Source organism: Podarcis raffonei, chromosome 7, assembly GCF_027172205.1.
Source record: "Podarcis raffonei isolate rPodRaf1 chromosome 7, rPodRaf1.pri, whole genome shotgun sequence".
NCBI lineage: Eukaryota > Metazoa > Chordata > Lepidosauria > Squamata > Lacertidae > Podarcis > Podarcis raffonei.
Genome location: NC_070608.1, coordinates 49,947,921 through 49,974,443, shown reverse-complemented (window position 1 = coordinate 49,974,443; position 26,523 = coordinate 49,947,921). Strand labels below are relative to the sequence as shown.

Below are 26,523 nucleotides of genomic sequence, written 5' to 3'. Positions count from 1 at the left end.
GTCCAGGAAGCTCCCCAACATACTGTGTCCCCCCCCCCCAATATTTTGTTGTTGCACCCTTTCAAAAATGGAAGAAGTTACAATACTGGTAAACCGCAAGCAGGATACTATGCTCTCTGCCTAAAAGAACTGAGCCATATCTCAACTTCGGAATTTAAATTTTATTGTAAAGGACAACAACCTTTGGAGCGTAGCCATGCATATGTTTTGCAGCAAAATCAAATCTTTAATGTGACACCTCTTTGTGGTTTTAAAAAGTTGTATACCGTTTTAATTTATTTGACCTGTTTATGTTACGATTGAAAAAGATACACACATCATTTCACTTGCTCATTTTGGACGGGCTTTCAAACTTAAATGGGTTGGAGGGAGGTATCAAATGCAGGGACACCCCCCCCCCGGTCTTAGGTGAGACTGATATGTGTGCACACGCACACAGCGCTGAACCTGGAAGTGACTCAGAAACGTCATTAAAAAGTCACTAAAAGGGCAGAACAGGAGAGGAAGCAGAACAGGGCAGAACGGGGTGTTTCAATTGCATGTGATTTCATGCAGGCACGCAATGACCCAGAATGCAACCTCTGAGCAAATCAGGGGTTGCCTGTACTTCACAGACAAAGCACACCACTTAAGAGCTTGGGTAAGATCTGAAGCTAGCCTCCTCTCAGGTTAAGTTTTTACTTTGGATTCTTTATTATGTAAAGGCACCTTCAAAAAAGAAATTCCCCCTGGGTTTCCAAAAAACAGAATCATCAGCATATGTAATACTGTTGGTTGCATTCAACTAGCTTTTATTCAGAAGAAAGCTTGTCATGGGTCTACTCTGAGTCGGACTAACATGGATATTTTCTGTATATGCAAATTATGACATGCATCATTCTGAAGAGCTAATTCACACAATCAGGTGATGATAAAGAGAATGGTTCTTGATGAATACTGCATTCACATTACTATTTACGACAGCTAATATGTGATACTGTTAATAACTTCAAACATACGCAATTATAAAATAAAGTTGGTCATGTGAATCAACACAAATAAAATATGAAAGAACAAGTTTGCTTCTATCCCTTCTCTTTTTAGAAATGTCTTGGAAATGTTTCTGAATTCTATATTTCAGCTTTAAATAGTCAAGTTGCTCTGAAAGATTAATTTAATGTATGTATAAACCTCCTGTACCGTTTCTAGCACTTTATGCACTCAATGACTAGCTTGACAGTTCAAACAGCCAGATAAAAAATTGCTGTAATTATAGGTGCTGTCTATCACAATTTCCATTTAAAATATAACTTCACCCTGAGTCATACATAGGTCCTAGCAGAAGGTGGGATGTTACTTTAAAGTTAACAGGTTCTTGAAAAAGAAAGGTGGGGTGGGGTGGGGAGAGACAACTAGGGAGGTTTTTAGTAAGGAAAAATTCTTTTTACATATTACTCATTAGATCAGGTCTCAAGAATTTCATTACCTTCAGCTCCAAAATGACTTCCTGCTTCAAACAAAAGGGAAAAAATGCAGTGCACATAGATGTTGCTAGATTTTTAAAAAAAATTAAAATGGTTTGAAAGGATGTGCTCATATTAGTTTATCCAAGTGTCAGAATTCTATGGAAAATTAATCAATTCACTAGAAAGTAAACATTTATTGATTTTAAAAACAGAATAAAATATTCCACTCAGAAGAGGAGACCATCACTTGGAAAGGTTCAAATGCTTGCATACCTATGTTAGCAAAAGACATTTCAAACTATTAAAATTCTGACTTAGGTGTTCGTTTGTGTCTGACTAGAGGCAAATTCTCTAACTCCGTACCATTTTAAAATCACATCCCTTTTAACAATGCTTTGTTGTTTTGATTTATTCTGTGTTGAACATGATCAAACATGTTTGATCAGTAATGCCTTGGTATATGATCAGGCAGCAGACTGAAATCTAAACCACTTTGGAAAATCCTTTAAAAAACACTGCTGTGGCTGCTTTTTCTCTTTTTAACTATGACTGTCCTTTCACACCACAGGTGAAATTTAAATTGATAAAAGTACTTCTAAAAAGCAGATTTTCCTCAGGTGAACATAAGATAGCTAATGTTTTCTTCAACTACAAAAAGCCCATAAAAGCAAGCCTAGAGAGACTATGGTCAGCAGGTTCCATGAACTCTCTTTGTTGTGAGATTTGAGGAGGTGATTTGTTAGTTTGCGCCCTGGGTTTGCGCCCTGACAAGGTGGAAGGGTAGAGTCCTGGGCGGGAACCAGGAGGTTGAGAAGTGTTGAGTAGGCAAGTGTTTCAGAAGGAAAAATAATTGTTTTTGTTTTTTAGAAGGACCATGCTGGATGGGGAACATAGGTTAAACACCTAGGAAGAGCTGAGCTAAATAAAAGGTTGGGCTTGATCTGTGAGCTTTAAGCACAGAAAAGTTACCAGTGTATAATTAATCAGTTTGTTTAGCCAAGGGCCATCACAAAAGAACAATGTCCGAACAGAAAAGAAATGGGTAGGGCTGATCCGACTGGCCCTCAAGATAGTAAAAGCCACACTTTTTTCCAGCTCAGTATGAAAAGGAGCCTGCCCTTGGAACAAAGAATGACAGTTCAGGAAACATGCCCATTCAACAGTGTTATTTTTGACAATAGGTAAACCTCAGGCATTAGGATAGAAGAACTACTTGTTAAAGGATTCACGTGGCTGAATTAATAAACAACAAGGTTGAAAGTACAGTCACTTAAAAGTCTCGTTTCACTCAGTTTGGCAGGAAATCCTCTTAGAAGTGTGCAAACTGATTTTAACTTTAAGCAGCAATCCGCCTCGAACTATGTGGACTGTGTCTTCTCTCTCCTACTATGTTAGTCAGAACTCTGAAAAATGCTGGACTTGGTAAACTCTCACATTTCCTAATTTAGACTTTTTGCAGCTCAGAGCAGATGCTTTAGTATTGCTCATAAACATCCTCAGCGTACAACAAGAGTATGCAATAATTATGTCCTGAGTACTGTATAGTTCTTCCCAGAGATTTATTAAGGCACTGCACTGTTTATTATTTTACAGTAAACTGTCTTTCCCTTCTTATAATTAGGAACAAACTTATTCAACATTCAAATAATTGCACATAGAGTACATAATCATCATCACCACCACCACCCCCATTTCTAAATGCCATTCCTGATCACTGACCAGGCTGGCTGGGCTGGTGGCATTGAAGTTGGACAGCACCTGTAAATGCTCAGAAAGTCACTATTCCTACAAGAACCTATTTTTTGAAGGAGGAAAACTTGTCCATTAACCTATGCATTTACTTTAAAAGTGAGTGTATTTTTAAAGATTGTGATGAAATCTGGTGGGCAGCCATGACTGATTATCAAGGACGTCTTACTCATAGAAGTTAGTGGCGCGAGGCACCAGGGTACCAATTTCTGGAGGGTGCCAAGGAAGAGGCGGAGGTTGGATGCGGCTCCTCACGGCATCAGCTCGCCGCCCTCGCCCGCCTCCACATGCCGCGCCCGGAGCCTCCATCTGCTGTGGCCACCATAGCACAAAGTGGCAATTTGAGCCAGGAGGTGACGTGTCCAGCCTCCGCCTCTTTCCCGCTGGAGGAGCTGCCCTCCAGCCACTGCCTGCCTCCTCCAGCAGCGCCGGCCTCCCTAAAGAAGGTCGACAACTCTGGGAAAAGGGGGGGGGCACCAGAGGGAGCTTTACACCACGGCGCCGGATATGCTTAAGATGGTCATAAAAAGAAGAGAAATCATACAGGAGTGCTCTCTGTCTTGAATAATTCTTGGCACAAGGACTTTTGTTTAGGAAGTTCTTGTGTTAAAATTGTTTGCTCACCTAGAGGTAAAATATGGAGGTAAAATATAGCTATTTTTCTGAACGGTAAAAAGTTCAAAATCTGTGATAATTTGTCTCAAACATTTGACATTTTTAACATAGACATGATTTAGCCTAAGAGAGGTTAAGAAGCAATCCTATACACAAGAAGCTGGTGTAAAGCAATACAATGCAAATTAAGTTGGCATAAAGTTACACTAGATCAAAACCCTGTTCAGCAGTAGGACTGCTACTGCTGCTCTGCCTAAGCTTGGCAGAGGGAAAACAAGCCTCTAAAATATGCTAGGTTGCTAGGTCATGTGACTGAGCTGAACAGGCTTCATATGCAGCTCAAGTCTCCCCTCTCTGGTCCTGCCCCCACCATGCCCTTTTTGGGGACTCTTCTCAGCCAACTGATCTGTGATTAGCAAGTTACGCTGGTATATCATTGGCTGTGCCAGGGTTTAGGAGCCAGGAATCAGCTGACTGAGCTAGAGATCTGCTGCATCCTAAGATGTTCAACCTGGTTCACCTTGCCATTGGATTGCCCCCTAAATGTGACAACAACAACAACTGAGTTGAGTGACATGGTAAATACATTATGGCAGGTTGCTGGCACCTACATCACAGAAAACAGGCACCTGAAAATAGGTCTTACATGTTCTTCCTCCAAATTAAAGTGACAAACAGACCATGAATGAACAGGGCATAATTCCTCCATAGCCATTCTCCTAAGAAGAATGCTTAATATAATCAAATGTCAATGCTAAATGCGTAGTTCAGAGTCTATTTGCTGCATCCCTTGTCATATTTGATTTGGATGTTTTGCTCTTTTAAAATATTTCACAGCATTAAACACAATCTAAAATAAATATTCACACACTCATATTTCAAACAAACAAGCAGATTCCCATGATAATCATGCTTTTGTTTAGAAGACAGGAAATGTCCCCTATGGCTTCAACACAGCCACCTTTCAATGCTGCATGTACAGGTTTGTTCAAAGGAGTTTACAGTATTTTGCTATGGAGACACAGCAGCTTACTGTCCCATCTACTGAGCTAGCAACAAAGACAAACAAAGAGGGTTGTAACATGCAAATAAACTCTCTCCCTTAATTTTTCAGCACAACTTACAACAAAAGCTTCATTAGCACACAACCTGAGACATAACACTCATTAAAACTCATTTAGGAATAGCCAAGTTAGAAGCCAAGGGACCTGCTTAACATGATGTTCAAAGTCTCTGTGTACACCTGCTTTAGTGTACACTTAATTAAGAGGGCAACCCTTGGGAGAAGATTATCTTTACCCCCAGCAGGCCTTTTTTCTAGAATAATTTCTAGGTGTGCAATAATCATGCAATTACATTTGCTAATTAGTGAAAGCTATCACTACTGACAGAAGTAGCCCTTTCCCTAATTTTCTAAATATTCTACATATTCTTTGCAAGGTCATTTTGTTTCCATTACATCTCATCACATCAACAACTTGATGAATTGTACTATGAGCTTTTAAGAAAAGTGATTTGATGTATCAAACATTAGCCTGGAGAGTCAGTAAACAGTGTTCTCTCTTTCCTCCTCAGGATGTATTTGTGTAGGTCCAAGAGACTGGTATGACGTAATCAACTCCTGGCAGAATACTGCCATGCCATGCCACTGCAAGTGTCTGATGAAACAAATAATTTCTGTACGTAATACACCTTCATAAACAAAACACACAACTGTCCTTTGTTACTCCATAAGCCTGTGAACAGGGGCTCATTTTCATGTCCTTTTACATTCCTCTTTCAGCAAGCAGATTTATTTGCAACTTCATCCTATTTTTTAAGCATGTGGATGGATTTACCAAAGTATATAATTATAGATTACAGAATTTAAACATAGATACACTGTGTGAAATCATACACATTGGTGATGGCACTCAAGTAAACCATTTGTGTTTATTTCTAATAGGTACTTAAGAACAGCTTCATTGGATCAGCCCAAAGGTCTCCCTAATCTACTATTCCATCTGTAGTCAATAAAATAAATGCCTCTAGACAGCTCACAAGCAGGGTATGATGTTAATGGTAATCCCTTGTTTATACCCAGCATGTAGTGACTGGAGGTATTCAGCCTCTGTACATTTATCTATCTGTCCAATAGCTCAAAGACAAACCTATTCTCCATTAATTTGTTTTAATTTTTGCCAAGATGGTTTCTGGCCATCACAGTCTATTGCAACAAATAAAAGCTATAGTGTGCTGCAGTGGAAGTGTATACTGGAATCCCATCTCCATAACTGACATCAAAAGGATTGTTGTGAGGAATAGTGGACCAACCCAATGTATGCAACTTGAAAGGAAGTACAGCCTAGAAATGTGATACATAAGTAAGAGATATGGAATTGTACATTCAGACCAATTGGTCAACTAGCCCAATACCTAAGGAAGAGGTCATTATAATTTCCTTCCATTTGAGATCATTTCGATTGAGCAGGGTGGCCCAACTTTTCATACCAAGTGGGCCACAGAGTACCGTATTTTTCGCTCTATAACACGCACCTGACCATAACACGCACATCGTTTTTAGAGGAGGAAAACAAGGGGAAAAACATTCTGAATGAAACAGTGCATGCATCATTTTTGTGCTTCATGCTGTGGCCACAGACATGTGATCTGATGGTGAATTTGGGGTGACCCAATGCAAAAATCCTGAGAATTCCTGTGGATCCATGCTTTCTAACCACGTTTTTGCACCATTGCAGCCCCAGGCAACAGTGGGTGCGTGATTTTTTGGGGGCAGGCTGTAGCCATGGACATGCTATGTGATTTGATGGTGAATTTGGGGTGACCCAATGCAAAGATCCTGAGGATCCATGTGGATCTATGCTTTGTAACCACATTTTAAGTGGGGAGGGAAGGAAAAACAAAGAAAGGACAAGGAGGATGAGAGGGGTGTGCAGAGAAGCAGCTGGCTAAGAATGCAGGAGAGGGATTTAACGGGAGGGAGGAAAGAAAGGCAAAAGTTTTCCCCCACCTACCCACCCAAGCCAGCCAGCTAGCGCTCTCTCTCTCTCTCTCTCTCTCTCTCTCTCTCTCTCAAACCTGCATGTTTTCAGCAGCACCGGAGCACAGAGAGGAAGGAACGACACTCTGCTTTCCCCTCTGCTTCCCTGGAGGGGAGGGGCTTTCCCTGCTCTTTGTTCCGTTTGAGCAAACACAGCAACGAAACAGAGGAGGGTGGGCAGTAAGACCCTGAGGCAGAATGCAGGAAAGCAGCCACTTCCTCTTTTCAGGTTTCCCTTCTCCGTGACGCGCGATTTCATTTTTGCCTGATTTTTCGGCTCCAGGGACCACACATTCGCTCAATAACACGCACAGACATTTCCCCTTCCTTTTTAGGAGAAAAAAATCTGCGTGTTATAGAGGGAAAAATACGGTACTTTGACACAGAAACCATAGGCTGAACACTGCCTTGTCATGTAGGGCAGGGAAGTGAGGGCAAAATTTAATCCCCCCTTCAGGCCTTTGTGCTGCCTTTTGAAAGCCAGCTAGGCGATGCACGCTAGGCTTTGGAAAGGAGGCTCAAGGCTCTGGCATGGTCCTAGCTCTCCCACCTCCTTCTCAAAGCTAGGAAAGTGCTAACAAGGCTTTGGGAAGGAGAAAGGTGGACTCTAGGACCCTGTCAGAACCCCCACAGCTCCTTCCCAAAGTCCAGCACCTCCTTATCCAGCTTTGGGAAAGCAGTGTGAGGGCTTGGGGGGGGGCATCAAAAGTTGCTGAGGGCTGCCAAAAAGACCCTGAGGGCCACACCTAGGCCCGCCCTACATATGATACACTACTGAGCTTTGCCCTTCCCCTAAAGGAGCATATGCAGATTTATCTAACAGTAGAAGCCAAATTGATGGAGGGAAGGCCCATGAATTCTAGGGAATGTCAATGGATTGAAGTCCAAAGCTGTGCTTATTCTGAGTTTAGCTACAGTAAAATTTGGAGAATGGTAAGTAAAGTTATTGGGGGTTTTTGTTACACATTTCAGTCTGTGACATTATTTTATGAAGTTTGCAATAGTGAATTTTACATCCTCCCTTGACAAGGCATAGAAAAGGGCAAGCACATCCTACTTCCTGCTCTGTAAGCAAGGTTCATATCCACCAGACAAACCAATCTAGTCAATCTGTTCCCCATGCTGCACCAAATGCTGTTCTGGAGGATCGCCCAACCTTCTGGACTTGCTTGGAGGGCGGAGGAGAGAGAGATGAGGGCATGACAGTGGAAGAGTGGTAGGAGATCCTGGAAGAAAACTGATTGTGGTTCTTGGGGTTCAAGCCAGGATACATACTGAAAATGGGAGTTTAAATTAATTAAATATTTAAGCATAATTTACAAGCTCAAAGCTTTAATCAGTTCCCAGCTCTAAAACTTACTGTCTTGTAAATAGTTTTGTGTGCACAAATAATGTTAGTAAAGTTAGGCAGTCGGAACAAGAATTCTTACAAAGTTTATTAATTCCATTCATTTAATTAAAATCCCATATAATCTTTATTACAAGTCAAAGAAAGAACAGCATTTTCAGCGTCTTTTACATTACAATCCTATATATTACTCTCATGTAAGTCTCACTGAGTTCAATGGGACTTATTCCCCAGGAAAGTATGTATAGGTTTGCAGCCTGAAGCACATAAAGTATCACTGATGCTTAGTGTTACAACACTGCAGAAATTAACAATTCAGAAATTCAGTTATATTTGAAACCTTTTCGATTTCAGTAACTGCTTAATTACTGTTAAGGAAGATAGCTCTTCAGAAGCCAGTAAGTTCATTTGATAATATTACTAGCCATCATTTAATACTTTATTCTTACAAACTAGATGAATATTTCATGCAAAACATTTTTTCAGTAACAAAGAACGAGAATAGATATGATAAATGTTAGGAACAGGAAATGTTTCAGCTTAGAATCCATCTACACTGGACACTCAACTGCATGCAGTTTTTGGCGTTTTTAAAAAAGAAAAGAAAAGAAATCAAATACACCCAGCCTATTAGAAAGGGACAAAATTAATGTGAGCTTGAAAATAGAAGCCTGGGAAACTGACATAGACGCTTCTCCCCCTTTATCACCAAACATAGACACAGTAGTACCCTGGTTCTTGAACTTAATTCGTTCCGGGAGTCCGTTCAACTCCCAAAACCGTTCGAAAACCAAGGCACGGCTTCCAATTGGCTGCAGGAGGCTTCCTGCACTCAATCGGAAGCTGTGTCGTATGTTCAGCTTCTGGAAAACGTTTGCAAACCGGAACACTTCCCGTATTTTCCCGTGTATAAGAAGAGGTTTTTTATTATTATTGGTGACTGCTGCAAGGTTTGCTGTTGGCTGCTGTGGCAATTGGGCAGGCAACTGGTGGCTGCTGGTAGTGAGCGGGCAGATGATTGGTGGCTTTGTTGATGCATTCAATTGGCAGCAGTGGTCAGGCGTGTGAGCAACTGTTAGCAATCCGCCCCCCAAGCTTAACAACTCTGGGCAATCTCCCCCCATTTCCTCAATTTGGAGTCCCCCAAAATAGGGGTCGCCCTATACGCGGAAAAATACGGTACTTCCGGGTTTGCAGTGTTCAGGAGCCAATTTGTTTGACAACTAAGCCGTTCAGGAACTAAGGTACCACTGTACACAATCTAGAGGCACCATAGCTCAATGGTTTGGGAGCAGAAGGTACATCCCTGGCAACTGATTTTTTTATTTAAAGGATCATATAGCAGGTTAGGTCAAATACGTCTGCCAGAGACCCTAGAGAAGCAGAGACAGTGAACACTGGTTATGCGGCACCAGATGGATAAAAGATTAAGATGGTATAAGGCAGCTTCCCAAGTTCCTATAATTGTTCTTGTTCACATCTATTATTTACTAGACAGTGCAATCCTATGTATACATACACTGGAGTAAGTCCTGCTATGCCCAATGAGGCTTAGTCCATAGTAGGTGTGTTTAGCACTGACAAACATTTTGTTGCTAATTTTTTCATAATGGAGAAAAAGGTGTTTTACCAAGATAAAAACCAACCAACCAACCAACCAACCAACCAACCAACCAACCAACCAGTGTATCACAAATACCCAGTAAAGATCAGGGATGAAATTAGAACTCATACTCAACAAAAAATAAAAACTGGAGCTTATACAGTGGTACCTCTGGATACGTACACCTCTGCTTGCGTATCCTTCAGGATGCGAACGTGGTAAACCTGGAAGTATTTTTCCGGGTTTCACTGTGTGTGCATGCACAGATGTCCTCTACACGCCGTGTGCATGCGCCGTGTGCCTCCGGATATGCACACCTCGGGATCCGACCGGAGCTCCGGAACAGATCACATGTGCAACCGGAGGTACTGCTGTACTCAACAAAATATTAATTAATTAATTAATTATGTTTTAATCAACTGATGTGATTGTGAAGCATGCATACTCTGTGTGAGAGAGGAGAGAATCACTAAACTTTTTGCAAGTACCTATACTTTCAGGATCGTTTCTACAGTGTCAAAGTTGAGAATTGTGCTCTAAAGTGTTTGGCTCGAAAGTGAACCATGAGGAGGAGTCAAAGTGTTTTCTTCTGAGAAGCCAAGTGGGCAGCATTACATTTCTGGAGCTGCTACCTGTTATTGATAACTGTTGTGCCTTCTTTTTATTAAAGAGAGTGGAGGGCGAGAACACAGACTGAGTGGTCAAATAACATACCCCTCCTCAAACCTAGATACCTATATTAAAAATAATACGCAAAATTTACTGACCAACAATCAAAAGGGTTTTTTTTAATCAATGTATGCCATTACATAACTAAACGCTGCAGTCCTAGATGAAAAACATTATAGCTCAAGCAATTTAACAACAACAACAAAAGTTTTAATATATTACAAAAGCAGTTTTCAAAAGCCTGCCTAAATGAAAAGCCTTTACAGTGATTTCTAATAACTGGTAAAGACAATAATTCCTTTGGGACCATAAAGGACTTTTTCTGACCTGCAGTTACACAATTCCTAATGAAAGGCTTCTCCGGTAGATCATAATGGGGTGGGAGTCTGAGTCTCAAGGGTTCTGAGGAACTCCCAAAGATATTCAGAGCCTCGGCTGTTCAGGACTTAATAGGTAAACACCAGCATTTTGAATTGAACCTGAAAACTAAATGGTACTGTACTATAGTACTCTAGGTTTTCTCTCTGTATTTTACTCTGGAGGGAATATTATCAAAATGCAGAGTGAGCACACCTTTTAAATATCTATCAGGCTCTTAGTTTCTTATGTGTTCTAGGAAATGCAATCTGATTTGTCATCATGCTGGATGAAAACTCAGTTATACACAAAAGCAGAATATGGCATTTCTTAAAAATGTGAATATTCAAAATGAGTTGGAAGACTCAATTTAGAATATTTTTCCATATATAAATATATGTGAGTCACCAAATTAACATTTAAAATTTTTGCCCTTTCTTCTAATTTTGGAAGTGGTACTCTCATATTCTTACGTTAACTGCTAATTAGTTACAAACAGCTCAATTCTGCCATTCTTGAGCAGCAATCTTATGCTTGCTTATTCTGCAGTAAATTTCACTGGATACATACAATTTACTCCAAAATAAGGAAGCATAGGACTGCTGCACAATTAATTAATCCATCAATAAGTTTCCAAATAACATAGGAGATCTCTGTCATATATTTCTTCATATAAACAAAATCCATTTATTTTTTAAAGCACCTTAATGCTACCATGATATTCCTGGGCAAAATGAAACCTTACTCATCTACCCATAGCTGTCAACTTTCAGATTGAAAATAAGGGATCAGCAGCCTCACCTGTCCCAGGGACAGTTTACGGGATATCTAACAATCCAGGATAGCAGTGGGAAGCAGTGGGAAACGGCGCTGGAATAAGGGAATTTCCCGCAAAAAAAGGGAAGGTTGACAGCTATGCATCCACCCAAACCTGAATGGCAATAGTTTACAGAAAATAAAGCATTAAACACAATGACATCAAAAGACCCATAGTCTCTACCACTGGTGACTAATAATATTTGTCCAATATGATATATTCTCTGATTTGAAACAAATATTACTTTTATCATTATTAAAAATTAATTCTGGACATCATTAATCAGATTATACTTATTTAAATTACATACTCCTTATATCAGTGGGTGGACAACATGTGGTCTGTAACTGCCCCCCAGAACTTCATTTAAGAAAGTCCCCTGCTGTGATGCTGAAGGGTTCCCCCAATCATTTATTTCCATTTAATTTTTAAAAACTAATTAATAATAATAATAATAATAATAATAATAATAATAGTAATAATAATAATTTTCAAAACTTTTTTTTTTACTGGCTGCTCCCATAAGTCCCCCACTATAATGCCAAAAAGGGTTGGCCTGAAAGGCTTAGTCACTCCTCCTTAGATAAAATCCTATGTATAATCTTGAAGTTCAATGATATCACTGACTTGATTTTCAGATGAACAGCACTGTCAACATGAGTGAGCTTCTAAAGTAGTAACCAGGAACATCTTTGAGTTCTGATGCCCCTCCAACTCCTCACCCTGTATGCCCCAGTAGGCTGAGAGGTGCTAATTCAACTCATTGAATCAATACTTCTCTCTTAGGTAGTAAATACAATATAATACAACAACAGAAGGCATGCTGGGACAAGAGAAACATACAATGATTTTGGTATTAACTGATTGTTCACTGATCCTTGATCTAATGCTCAATTTAGATTATAGATGTCTAAGTATGCAGTGTAGTTTCAGGCAAAGAGCACAACAAGGTGTCGTATTGGTATGCATTTTATAGCTCTGTTTAATAAATCACCTTCATGTTTTTAAGCCTTTGTGATTTGTTCTCACACTGTACTTTTTGAAACATCAAAGCTCCCATCTGATTTTAAACTAAACGTACTACTGAAACAGCAACCACAACATGGAACTGATTCAAAGATGCCCAGTGGTGGTATGATTGCTGCGAAAAACAACTTTCATGGAGTTAGGACTCGTGGAATGTGTACAATTCAATCTGCTTATTCACAAGGATTTGCAACATAAGGCCCTCAGAGTCAGAAACACAACAATTGCATGCATACTTCCCACCAATTTGACCAAACTAAATGGGAAGCTGATTCAAAATGTTTCTGCAGCAGTGTAGAGACTCAAATACACAGAAGCGATTTTAAGTGGCAACCAGGATCTTGCAGGCATGCATAAATCAGCTAATGATAGGTTTTTTCCATGTATTCAAACCAAATGTAAAAATAATACAGTATCCCAAACCAAGACTCTTAATTTGCTCATAGCTGATTTACGATTTTTGTTTATAATTCATTTTTAACTCAAGAAAGCATCAACAATTCTTTTAGCACATTGAGGCTTTTTAATGGATACTTGTATTGGCAAACAATAATGTGTACACTGCCAGCAGAATAATGAAAGGTGGTTCTCCCAACCAAAGTGATATGTAAACACAGAACAATTAAAAAGTAACTTCTGCTGCTGAGACAATTCAGAAAGCATTTTTTTATCATCAACATTTAGAGTCATTAGGCTATACTTAGACAAAGTTATTTTATCTATTTTCTTTCGTGACTAAAGCTTTCGAGGCCAATCCCAAAGCTCCTCTGGTACTCAGAAAGTGTCATTATGGTGTTTTATTTGATGTTTTAATGCAGGGGTCGGCAAGATTTACCTCGCCTGGGACGGTTTCCTCTAGCGGAGATCCCTCCGCGGGCCAGATCACATGCGTGCAGCTGCGATTTCCAGTGCCTGAGCAGACACGATTTCCGGCATCTGTGTCTGCGCAGACACGGTTTTCGGCGTCTGAGCATTGAAGACACTATTTTTAGCACCGCGAAAGTGAGTTCCCACACCCCACCAGTTTAGCACAGCGGGCGGGGACTCGCCGAGCGGGTGGCTCGGTTTGGGGGCAGCTTGTGGGCCGGTTAAACGATCCCCGTGGGCCGCTTGTGGCCCATGGGCCTTAGGTTGCCTGCTTCTGTTTTAATGTAAATTACCTTTTTGATTATTTTTTTTTAATATAAAGTGGTATAGAAACGAAATGAACAATAACAATAAGTCCCACTGGGGAAAAGCGGCACCTGGACATTCCGTTGTGGTGACCGTAACCTATGTTTAAGGTGCCATTTGGTGATTAGTTTCTAACGCTGCACCTGACATAATTTGATTTCCGGAACCCCTCCCCCTCCAATATCCGCATGTCTGGAGTGGATGTCTGTTGGATGAAAACCCATACACACATAGGTCGATTTGAAAAGCCTTTCCCCTTCCAAATACCCACATCTACTGTGTGGAGATCAGGGAAGGGGCCAGCAGCGCAGTTCCGCTCCCTTGTAACCATGTGAAGATCACATAAATCAGTAAAAAGAGTGTGAAGGGAATTATGTTGCAAAGCAAGCTGGCATTCCTGCAACAAAGCACATAATCTATGAATTCAAACCACTTTTGACGCCATAATGTCGTCGTCCCCTCAGGATGCATTTACAAGAGGATAGCATCCATTCTTCCCATTTCCATTTCTAGTCTGACTCCAAAGTCTGTGCCATATTTTTCAAGGGAAGCAAAACGTTTGCTATTTGAACTTGCCAGTTTGCAGGCTGGGTAGTCATGCTGGAAAACTCCCAACTATTTATTTTCAATATTCCTCACATTGGCATTCTGTTTTATCATGGTGATTTTTTAAAAAAACAAGATTTCAAATAGCTAGGAAAAAAGTTTCAAATAAAGGATATCCTGGTCACTGACTCCAAATTCAGAATCCAAATGTGGTTTATTACTACTTTTTAAATTAAAACATGCATATCCTGCCACATATTTGCCTTAGCAAAAGGTTGCTCACACCAAACAATAATAAAACAATTGTTAATGGAACATAACTACCCTAAAAAAATAGAGACAGTGTTTTTTGAGTAAACACTGGCTCTTAATCAGGGCATTGTGTGATCCAGATGTGGGAAATTTTGCACTGGTTGGAAGAATCTGATAATTAGCATAATATCCTAAGAAAGCAAATTTCTAAGATATGTAAGGTAGTGATTTGTTTGAAAACAAACATACTGACAAAATATTTAAAAAAGAAAGAAGGCCTAAACCTTTCAAAGATAAAACAAAACTAACACCCAACATTCAAACTGGGTATGCAGTAGCATCTGTCATGAGATACCAATGCAATGCAGAACTAGAATGACTGACTGACTGAAATAGTGCATTGATTCAATTATTACTACACTGTATTTCTCCTACACATTTCAACTATTTCCACCAGTTATATATAGTATTAACAGAATAGGGAGTTGATCTGAAAGTACATTTCAAAATCCCAAGGCTTAATAACAAATGCCTTTTATTCAGTGCAGGTCAAGCCAGTCCACCATGCTGCTGAATAAAATTTAAATCTATGTAAGCAATTAGCTTTCTTAAATTTACACACATCATTTGTATCCGCTACCCAGTCACATACAATAATTGGCTGAGGGAGATGCCAGCACAGTTACTTAACAGAGCCATTAAAAATACTTTCTACCTATTTTCATTCGACTCATCCTGAGCCCTCAAGATAAGGCGAGGCAAATTGTTAATAAATATTAATAAAAACACACATATTTGCTCAAGTAAAGTGGTTGCAAGTTGATCGATATAACAAGCCTTTTAAAACAGTCCTAGATACCGCTATCTAAACAAACACTGTGAACAATCCAGCCAAAGTTAAGGACCTTTTATTATTCACTATTTTCAATGGAATAGACTAAAGGGTATGTTTACCTTTCCTATTAAAATAAATGGCACTTAAATGTGTTTAACTTGGTTGACTGTGCAAACTATCATTCCTTTTAATACCGAACTTGACGCTGAAATATGGCCACCCATAGACAAGGTAGTGGTTTCTGCACACATCAGGAAATCCCTAGGGCATGCTGAAAACATGAGTTTGTAAATTAAAAAGAAAACAAACAAACAAACAAACAAGTAATGAACTGTTCTTTTAAGTTAATAGAAAGGTTGCTATTTGGAAATGTGTTACTGGCAGCTAAAGTCATCTGAGCTCAATGTTAGATAAAGCTCCAGTTTAGGTAACTCCAACCACTGAAATGAATTGCAGGCATCTTCCTCCTTCTCTTTGCCCCATTCTCATACAGCGGTTTGAAAAACATGCCAAATCATGGTTGAAGTAAAACTTAGAACTGAAAGTGAAGCAATGTATAAATAACAGGGCAGCAAGAAGGAGCTGCCCATAGGTCACAGCTATTCCTCCGAACGATTTGGAGGATTACTTCAACTGAACCAGTATCATCTGCTTCTGAAGGGTTTGGAAAAATACAGTGGTACCTCGGGTTAAGTACTTAATTTGTTACAGAGGTCTGTACTTAACCTGAAACTGTTCTTAACCTGAAGCACCACTTTAGCTAATGGGGCCTCCTACTGCTGCCGCGCTGCTGGAGCACGATTTCTGTTCTCATCCTGAAGCAAAGTTCTTAACCTGAAGCACTATTTCTGGGTTAGCAGAGTCTTTAACCTGAAGCATATGTAACCTGAGGTACCACTGTATTTGGCATAACAAAAAATGGAAAAACAGATTGAACCAATAAGTACCAGACAAAATGAGGAATATGTGTTATTAAAAGTATACCATTCAAGAATTATTGTTGGGTTCAAGCAGCATTTTCTTGTTATTGCAATAGTATGTTAGAAACGTTTATAGTTTATTTTCTTTTTCTCTTGACAATAGGTACAAAAACAAAAAATGAGACACTGTATGCCACTTGGTTTTACTATCATTTTCACATTTGCGTGTTACTGTATTGGGTTATTTTATTAATTTTACTTAACAAAATGTATATAATTGTAGTAAAACTTCAAAGCTGTTTACACCCCCCCATTAAAATTATTTCAGTAAAACAGTAAAAACAGGTATTTAAAAACATTCAAAATCAATAATGTACTAAAAACAGATTAAAACACATGCAACATCTACATATCTGGATAGGCCTGCCTAAACAAAAATGTTTTAGGCAGGTGCCAGAAAGTGTAACAGTGAAGTTGCCTGCCAACCAGGGAGTTTCAAAGTGTAGGTGCTGCCACATTAAAAGGTTGATTTTTTTGCATGTGTGTGGATCAAGTATATGTGCATATATGTGGTAAGGTAATCCTGCAAGGAAACTGGTCCAAAGATGTTACAGGCTTTATCACCATGAACTTGGCCCTGTAGCAAATTGGCAAACAGTGCAGATGGCTGAGCAGAGGTGTCATATGCTGAGAGGTTCTCGTTCCTGTCTGCAACTGTGCTGCAGCATTCTGCACTAACTGCAGCTTCTGGATCAAGCACAAGGGAAGTCCCACATAGAAAACACTGTAGTACTCAAAACCCTGAAGTCATCAGTACTTGACTCCGTTCCCAGTCCAGGAACAGCCTTAGCTGTTTTACCTGTCACAGCTGGTAAAAGGCCCTTCTAGCCACTGAGGCTACCAGGACTACAGTGATGAAGTTGGATGCAGAAGAACCCCCTGCCCCGCGACTGTGTACTATTTTAATGCATGTGTAGGCCAGTGACAGCAATACCCACCCTCCCCAATTCCAGTGGCATATAGGGCAGAGATGAGCAGACTTCAGGCTTACAAGGTCTACTCCCCCATCCTTTACAGAGCCAGGTGAGAGAATACTGTTGCCAATGCTAGTCCTACTCAGAGTAAAGCTATTGAAATGAATGAACTTGACTAACTTAGATCCATTAAGTTCAATGGATCTGTCCTAATTAAAATTTAGGTGGATACAGCCCATATCCTTTACATTATTCTGAGCCTAGGAATCTTTTTGGAGTACTGGACCTTAACTGAGGTCACACAGTCCTGCATAAAAATCAATTCCTGCTTAACACTCCCCCCCCCAGCTTTTTTCATTTCGTTAGTAGAATAGGAGGAGGTCATTGTGTTGTTGCCATTGCTATACAACTGGGAGTCATAAATCCTTGATCATTTACTTACTTCAGATTGCAAGTTATCTACCAGTAGATGTTTTACCTAAGCAACCAATAAAGGGAGGAGGAAGTCTCTGATTTTGATGTAGAATAGCAGCTGAAAATAAGAATTCTGAACTCAGAAATCCTGGGTAGTATCCCATACACCTCCCACTTTCCATTCCCTATTTGAATTCAATTTGCTGGAACAACTAAGGTCCACTTCACACATTTGTTAGGTCAGTTTGTATGGTAAAATAGCAGTGTGCCCTCCACCATCCCATGATGGACTGGTACACCACACAGAGACTCAATATATGCAACAGCCCAATTAGATTCTGCTAATTAGGTCATCATGCATGCTTCTGCCCTGCTTAATTATTCTTCATCATGCAAACTGGAAGGCAGGTCTTAAAAGTTTATGAACTAAGTTCAATTATCTTCGCCAATCTCCAACCAATAAATTCAGATATTTAAAAAGATATTGTGCAATCTGGCTATTATCGGTTTTTATTCAAAATTATTTCTACAGTAGACAAGGAGGAGGAGGGGAGAGGGTAAGACCATACAGATGCAAATAACAACAGTACAGATTTTGGTATATATTCTGTAGAACATAAATTGCAGTAATGGCAGCAAGTCATATTTAAAAAGGATCTTTTTGTATTTCAGGGTTTTTGGTACCATTTAGTGTGACCTATTCTTAGAAAGAACAATATCTCCTAGGCAACCATTTCTGATGGCATCTTAAGAGAATAGAAAATAAGAAGAATGTCAAATGACTTAAATGAGTGAAGACAAGAGTTAAAAGCTACTAAAATTTTCTTGGGAACATCACCCTTTTAGAAGATTGATTAAAATCTTGATATTCAGCACTAGTCCTCTTGCCATCAATTGCCGTAAGTCTTTGAAAAAGTGCTGTATTTGTGGCAAATTTATTTATTTGGATTTCTATTGGTGTAAAAGTATTCTTTGCCATCAATAGAAATTGCATTCTGAGAATACCACAGCACAACATTTATGAATGAACATTCACATTGCAGTCATACCTTAGAAGTCGAAGGGAATCCGTTCCGGAAGTCTGTTCAACTTCCAAAATGTTCAGAAACCGAAGCGCAGCTTCTGACTGGCTGCAGGAAGCTCCTGTAGCCAATCGGAAGCCACGGAAGCCCCGTCGGACATTCAGCTTCCAAAAATAGTTTGCAAAACGGAACAGTCACTTCTGGGTTTGTGGCGATTGGGAGTCAAAACGTTTGAGAACTAAGCTGTTCGAAAACCAACGTACGACTGTGTAATATCCAAACACTGGATGAAACTTTAGTGCATTCTCCATCCCCCACTCCCCAAAAGAGGATAAACATGATACACACCTCCAGCTTTCTTTCCCACCCTGGGGAAGATCTGTAAATTCAGTGTAAACACACATGTTTTGCATGTATAAGGTTCCAGGTTCAATTTGCAGCACCTCCAAGGTATGGATGGGAAAGATTCCTTCTTGAAAAACTGGAGTGTCACTGTCAGTCAGTATCAACAGGACTGGATTAGATGGACCAATGACTTGGTAGAAAGCAACTAACAATATTCCTAAATTTGTGAAATGTAGTCTATGAGGGCAAAGGTTAGACAGAGCTAGGCTTCCTCAGGGAAAACCATGACAAGTCTAGGAAACAAGTTAAAACAAGTGGGGGAGGGCAAGAGAAAAGAGACCCCCCATTCTCCAACTAAGGAGCGGCACTGAGAAACCAGAAGACTTACAGCAGGAGAAAGAGCTTCATTTTTGCATTAATTGTGTCTGCTGTCTTGCTTTAAAGTGGCAATGCAGAAAACATTTTGTTTCCTGGATTCTCAAAATAAGAAAAGTATTCAAACTACATAATCTAGAGTAATTTAACTCAAACTAGTAGAATTATTTCAGAGTACAGTGGTACCTCGGGTTAAGTACTTAATTCGTTCTGGAGGTCCGTTCTTAACCTGAAGCAGCACTTTAGCTAATGGGGCCTCCTGCTGCCGCTGCGCCGCCGGAGCACGATTTCTGTTCTCATCCTGAAGCAAAGTTCTTAACCCGAGGTAATATTTCTGGGTTAGCAGAGTCTGTAACCTGAAGCGTCTGTAACCTGAAGCGTATGTAACCCGAAGTACCACTGTATAATGTTTGATAAAGCTTTAGTTAAAGGATATTTATTAATTAAAATATTTATAACATGTTCTTCATCTTTACAGCCACCAAGACACAGTACAGGAATTCAGATTATATTTGAATATAATTTATTCTCTTCCAATTAATTATGTAGTTTAAGTGTGGCCATTCTTAATCCGCAGGCTGATTTTTCATTTATAGTACTGTCTAATTTTATGTAGATGTAACTCGTTATCTTTGTAGGGGGAGAGGGAATAGTATTCACAACATTATAACACATAAACCACAAACCATAAATTGGTACTTAATTGCTAAATAAGAACATTTCCAGTTGCACCAAAAAAGTACTGTATCTCTCTTGCAGAGTCCCTCTGTAAATTCAACACATTTACTCCACAATGACTGAGCTAAACATTATTTAATAGAGATTTTAATGTTGTGGAATATTTATGATTAAATATAATTCAGATACATTAAAAATAATATGATGAATATTATAATGTTAAATACAAGTTTCATTTATGTCAGTGATAAAGTTAATTATAGTTTAGATATCTTCCTTTCAAACCAATGAAATTCAACAGTGCTCAACTTTGGTTGGACTGTGCACATTATAAAATGTATAGTGCAATCCTATATATGTCTGCCCCACAGAGTTCAATGGAGCTCACTCCCAGGTAAGAACATATAGGATTACAGCCTATCAATTAATAAATAATATTTATTTTTTTAAAAATGAAGCCTAATATAATTTCAGTACATAACTTCTCTTGATTCTTATTATGGCATTACTAATCCTATTTATTTTCCTAAAAGAAAATCAAGTGAACAATTAATTCCAATTCAAAAGTTATTAAAGAACAGTCAACTCAGCTTTTCTTGAACAGTTTATTTGAAGGCAGCATACTGTACACTTTTAATTCTAAAACGAACTTTTAAAAATGTGTGATAAGCATCCAACCTCTTTTACTAAAACCATTTTCAAAAATATTCACATTCCAAAGATTTCTTCAACTTATCAGTTAAAAGCTCCACGATATGATGAGAGAAATATTTAATTTTTAGGAAAACACACTGTAACTGCTAGTGAGTTTATCATGGAAGCATCATTACTGACAAATGCACAGACTACATTTTATTCAGGAGAAGAGCAGGTTGTGGAGAGTGCACACAAGCTAGAGACTCCTCCTCTTCTAAATAAAAAAAATTTAAGCAAGCCCTGAATACGTTTCTAGATACATATGCTTGTGCTAATCTCTACTTGAAGACACAGCAGTGAAGGACTGGCAGATCAGTGTGGGTAGATTAAATTTTGCACCAAACCATCAACAGGAACACCAGGACAACAACAGGAACATTGAACAGTGCTGAGTGCTTGGTAAAAACAAAACAAAAAACCACACACTTTGGTTTAGAGAACTGAACTCTAGGCAACAATCCATGGATCAGAGACTAGTACAGAATTCTAGGATCCAGTCACATCTAGGGTTATATAATACATTTGTCATAAAAACGCCTCAGAGCTAAAGTAAAAACCAAACGTTATACTGAATACATGTGTCCTTTCCCCCAAAACGTACACTAACAACTTGGGCCTCAAAGCACTTCTACCAGCATGTATGCCATCAAATTCAATTTCCTTTTGCAAACACTCCAGCTTTTGAAGATCAACATGTCACCTGACACTGATCCAGGTTAAAGCTGAAGTTTCTAAACAAGATGTTGCATGATGCAGTACTGTGTATTGTACAAAGTTCTTTGGTATCCACAGGAACTGTTACCAACTGAAGTGAACTTCCTTCCCTTAAGAGCTTGTTTTGAATAACAAGTTATTCTATGGGGAAAACTTAGTCTAATGAAATGTTAAAATAAGGCTTATTACTTTCCAGGATCTTGCAACACAATACAGAAATGCAGGTGTCACCAGCCTTTAAAGTCAATGTAACTTGCATAAGGTTGACATGTGTTTGTCCTTATCTTGTGCATGTTTATAAGGTTTAGTGCTCACACCACACTGTCTCTGTGGTGCAATGGGTCAGTACGTGGCTGTTAACCAGAAAGCTGAGGGTCTGAGCCCACTCAGCGATGGCTATGGACAGCATTCCTGCATTGCGAGGGGTTGGACTAGGTGGCCCTTGGGGTCCCTTGCAACTCTACAATTCTATATGATTCTATATAATTCAATAGATGGAATTTAACTGGTTCTTCTAGCACTGCTGTTCCAGGGTACAATGTTCACTAATGGAGCAGGAGAATAGTTTATTTCTGCCAAATCCCCATTCTTTCTGCAGCTCCCAGCACACCCAGAAAATCTATTATGGAGGATTGGTGGACCCTCCAGAACAGATTTTTGGGGGTGGGGTTGCGGGGGGGGGCAGGAATTGGGGGAAATTGCTTCACTTCCTCTTCTGACTGAGGACATCTGCTGGATTGTAAGTTATTGTGCTTAGATACTAGATAGTAGGTAAAAATACTATGAAACTGAATACTGAAAAAGAATGAATTGTCTAGGGTCCATTCATATGTTACTGAGACTGTAGGAGCCTTTTTTCACATGCCCTTTTTCATCATTGCCCCAGTAACAACTGCATGCAATAATCACTTGGATGGAGCCACTAATGTAGCTTCTTAGCACCTCACCAATACTTTGAAAGGAGTTGGTGAAACCAAAGTACACTAAGGTAAAGGTAAAGGTAAAGGTAAAGGACCCCTGGACGGTTAAGTCCAGTCATAGGCGATTATGGAGTTGCGGTGCTCATCTTGCTTTTCAGGTTGAGGAACCGGCGTTTGTCCACAGACAGCTATCTGGGTCATGTGGCCAACATGACTAAACTACTTCTGGTGCAACGGGACTCCGTAACAAGTGCTAGAGTGCATGGAAACACTGTTTACCTTCCTGACACAGCAGTACCTATTTATCTACTTGCACTGGCATGCTTTCAAACTGCTAGGTTGGCTGGAGCTGGGACAGAACAACAGGAGTTCATCCCGTTGCGCGGATTCAAACAGCCAATCTTCCGATCAGCAAGCCCAATAGGCTCAGTGGTTTAGGCCACAGTGCCACCTGCTCCCCTGAAAAGTACACTATTGTTCCTTGGCACACACACATATGGCTGTTTCAAGTCAATTCTGCTCCCAGTCCTTAGAAGATGAAAGCATTTGTGTATCTGCCCCGCATTATCTTTTTAAGTTAGGAAGGACCCAAAATCACTAGATGCTGTACAAAGCTAAAAACGGGTCTTTTCTTCAGGCCTACAAACCAAGGATTTTAGAGCTATTGCCATGGAACAAAAACACAAAGGAAAGGAAAGACAACTGAGTTTCACATTTTTCTCAACACTACCAAGCTGCTTCTAATAGGAGGAAATGTCTTTTAAAATTCCATGTCCCATAAGCCAGAGATGGGAAACCTGTGGCCCTCCCTGTGAGACTCCAACTCCATAGATGGTCCATAGATTTCTTATTTCTTATTTTGTTAAGCTTATATACTGGATACTTGCTTCAACATTTTTACAACTCTCCAAAGTCAAGAACAGCAAGCTGACCATTTATAAAGCAGCAATAAGACAACTGTTAAAATTAGCAAAACACAGGGGAATTAAACTAATACAAGGCAGGTAAAATCTCTAGTACAGTGGTACCTCTGGTTATGTACTTAATTCATTCCGGAGGTCCGTTCTTAACCTGAAACTGTTCTTAACCTGAAACACCACTTTAGCTAATGGGGCCTCCCACTGCTGCTGCGCCACCGCCACGCGATTTCTGTTCTCATCCTGAAGCAAAGTTCTTAACCCGAGGTACTATTTCTGGGTTAGCGGAGTCTGTAACCTGAAGTGTATGTAACCCGAGATACCACTGTACACCAGTTAACTGCCTGCTTATAAAGGTCTTCACTTGTCACATGAATGCCCCAGACATTCAGATCTGATGAATAAGACTCTACTGGTTATAAATTTTAGTCTGATGTACATGGAGCCCATCACAAGCTTTAATTGATAGACCTGAATGTATGAAAAACTATAGCCATAGGTGCTCCCTCAGGTTTCCTGGAGCGAGGCCATATGCAGCTCTAAAGGTTAAAACTAGCAGCTTGATTTTAGTCCAGGAAGAAAATAGTAACCAATGGAATTCTTGTAATATTTATACTAAGTGATCCATACAGTTAATACCATGCCCTAACTTTGCAGCTGCATTTTGGACTTTGATGTAGGCTCATTGTCAAGCTGACAACTTGCTTCTGTAAGAGAGCGTGTTTCCATTTATAACAGCTGATTTTTAGGAAAGCACCATGGCTTATATCTTTCAGGCTGTTGATAGTATCAACATCTCATCCTTACTCAATACACAGATAACAACAAGTCTGTTCAGTGTGATGGGAGTCCTAAATTTGGGATAAACAGGTTGCATGCTGATGACAAAACAAACCGAAACTGTGTTTATAGGAATGGATTACATTACATTTCAGAACCACCCTCCCATAGCACTTTGCTCTAAGAAGGAGTGCAACACACATTAAACACGTTAGGCACTAACTCCTTCAATTCAACATTTCTACTCACACCATGATCCCCAAATGACAGTAAGGACAACATTTTTGGGAAAGCAGATGGAAGTGGGAATTGGTATCTGAGCAAATACTTGCCGCTCCCATACCTATCTCACTCACTCAGCTAGACATTTATTATGTAATATATTCCACTTCTATCCCATGTTTCCTCTGGGAAACTCAGACCAATGTGTGTGACATTTCTTGGCAGTTTCCTATCCAGGAACCATCCACACTGAGACCTGCTTAGCCTTTAACAATGTAAGAGTTTCATGTATTCAAAGAACTCCGGTCAAGTGAACTAGCAGCTAGTGCTATTCCCCCCCAGCAAACACCATTTGTCAGGGAGTGATACTCCCCAGCTGTTATGCTAGGATTAAGGTGGAAGAGTCCTAGTAATGTTACCATGAAAGAGTGCCAAGGGCATACAAGGAAGAAAGACAAGCACAATCCTCGTGGGTTGGTTATCCCCAGAACAAGCTGCTGATATGTACAGTTGCTTTGCAACAACTAGCTATAAAGCTATGAGCATAAACAGCAACAGCTCTATGCAGAAACACAACTGTACATTCACATAAAAGCAGCTACTTTGCACGCTACCAATGAAGCAGGCAATTTCACATCACAGCCTACAGAATGTTAACAAAAGCAGAACCAATTGTACATTTCACATCACACATCACACGGGGCTTTTATAAACTATTTCAGAGCCATTTTAAGAGGGTCTTAGCATAATGATTAGTGTTATTCCCCACCCCCACCGTGCCACTGTTAGCACAAACAAAAACTAACGTTTTGATATCGAGTTACTTTAAAGAGATGGCCCTGCAATCTTAAGAAAAATGTATCTAAAGCAATGTATGCAATTACTGATACTTTTATATATTTGCTGTTTATAAAAAATACAGTTTAATTATTTATAGTTAGGTACTGAATCAGCACAATACTGCTATATTTGGGTTGCAAACACTACAAGTGACTGTTTATAGATATCATTGTTGTTGTTGTTAAAAACAAAAGAATTCACTGTTCCATGCTAAGAATGTGCCAGTATCATGTATCATTCTGGGTTATTCATTTGTCTATAATTTTAATGGCTGATCAACATTGAGGGATCTAACCGGCATATAAGTTCCAGACAGAACACAGTGGCTTGGTTCACACACAACAGCAAAACATTACTCTGATTGTTCATGCCCCTGTTTTTTCTCTTCCTCCTCTCACATATTCCAGTTTTGTCTCTCACTTCCTTGTTTGATCACACCATAGTTTACTGTTACATCTAAATCATGCAAACTATGAGAAGAAAGAGGAAGAAGTGCACCAGTCCATGGGGTTGCTTCTATCAGCAAATTATGCTCTGATAATACTTCTAAATTTCATTCTAGAACTGTGTGTTATGTGAGAACTGCCACTGAGCAACAGCCATTTCTGTAAAATAAGCTAAAGTTCATTGTATATAGTAGGGGTGTGCATTGAACACAAGATGTCTGCAGCTTCTGGAAGTAGCCCAACCTGTTTAATGCCTATTCAATTTACTATTTTGCTCCAAAACAGATCTGTTAAATCCGAAGCTCTGCTTTGCCCTCATTGACTATAATGGGAATCAAAATATTGTTTCAACTTTTATTTTCAGATAAAGTTGCATCTCCAGAGTGAAATATGCCTGCCAAATTTCTGGCAGATACATAAAGAGGTTTTAGTACAGAGAAGTTTAAAGGGGGGGGGGAGAGGAACTATTAATTTGCTATATTCTTCAAAACCTGGATGAAAAATGCAGGCATGGACACCCATTGCCAAGGAATGAAGACTGTCAAATTTCAGAAATATAGGTTCAGAAGCAACTCTGCTTTGGTGCAAGAAAATTGAAGTCATATTCCCTATCCTTTTTTATTCTTTTTTTCGGGGGGGGGGGGCACATGAAAATTGGATAGATTGGGGAAGTGCCCCTAGTAAAAAAAACCTCTACCAAATAGTTTCAGGGACTACCCTGGTAAGTAATTTTACCTTTGCTATAAAAATTGAAAGTGTCAATTTTCTCTCACCCCTCCCCAGCC

General features: G+C 39.6%; 1 protein-coding gene and 1 non-coding gene across 5 annotated transcripts in view; one reads left to right on the top strand and one right to left on the bottom strand.

The window, feature by feature from the left end:
• Positions 1-26,523, bottom strand: part of GNAL (G protein subunit alpha L) — a 153,038-nt gene that overhangs the window by 39,726 nt on the left and 86,789 nt on the right. The window lies entirely within an intron of this gene.
• On the top strand, positions 10,286-10,502 carry LOC128418123 (small nucleolar RNA U3). The gene has a single exon (XR_008331664.1). It is a non-coding gene; the product is annotated as a small nucleolar RNA U3 (small nucleolar RNA).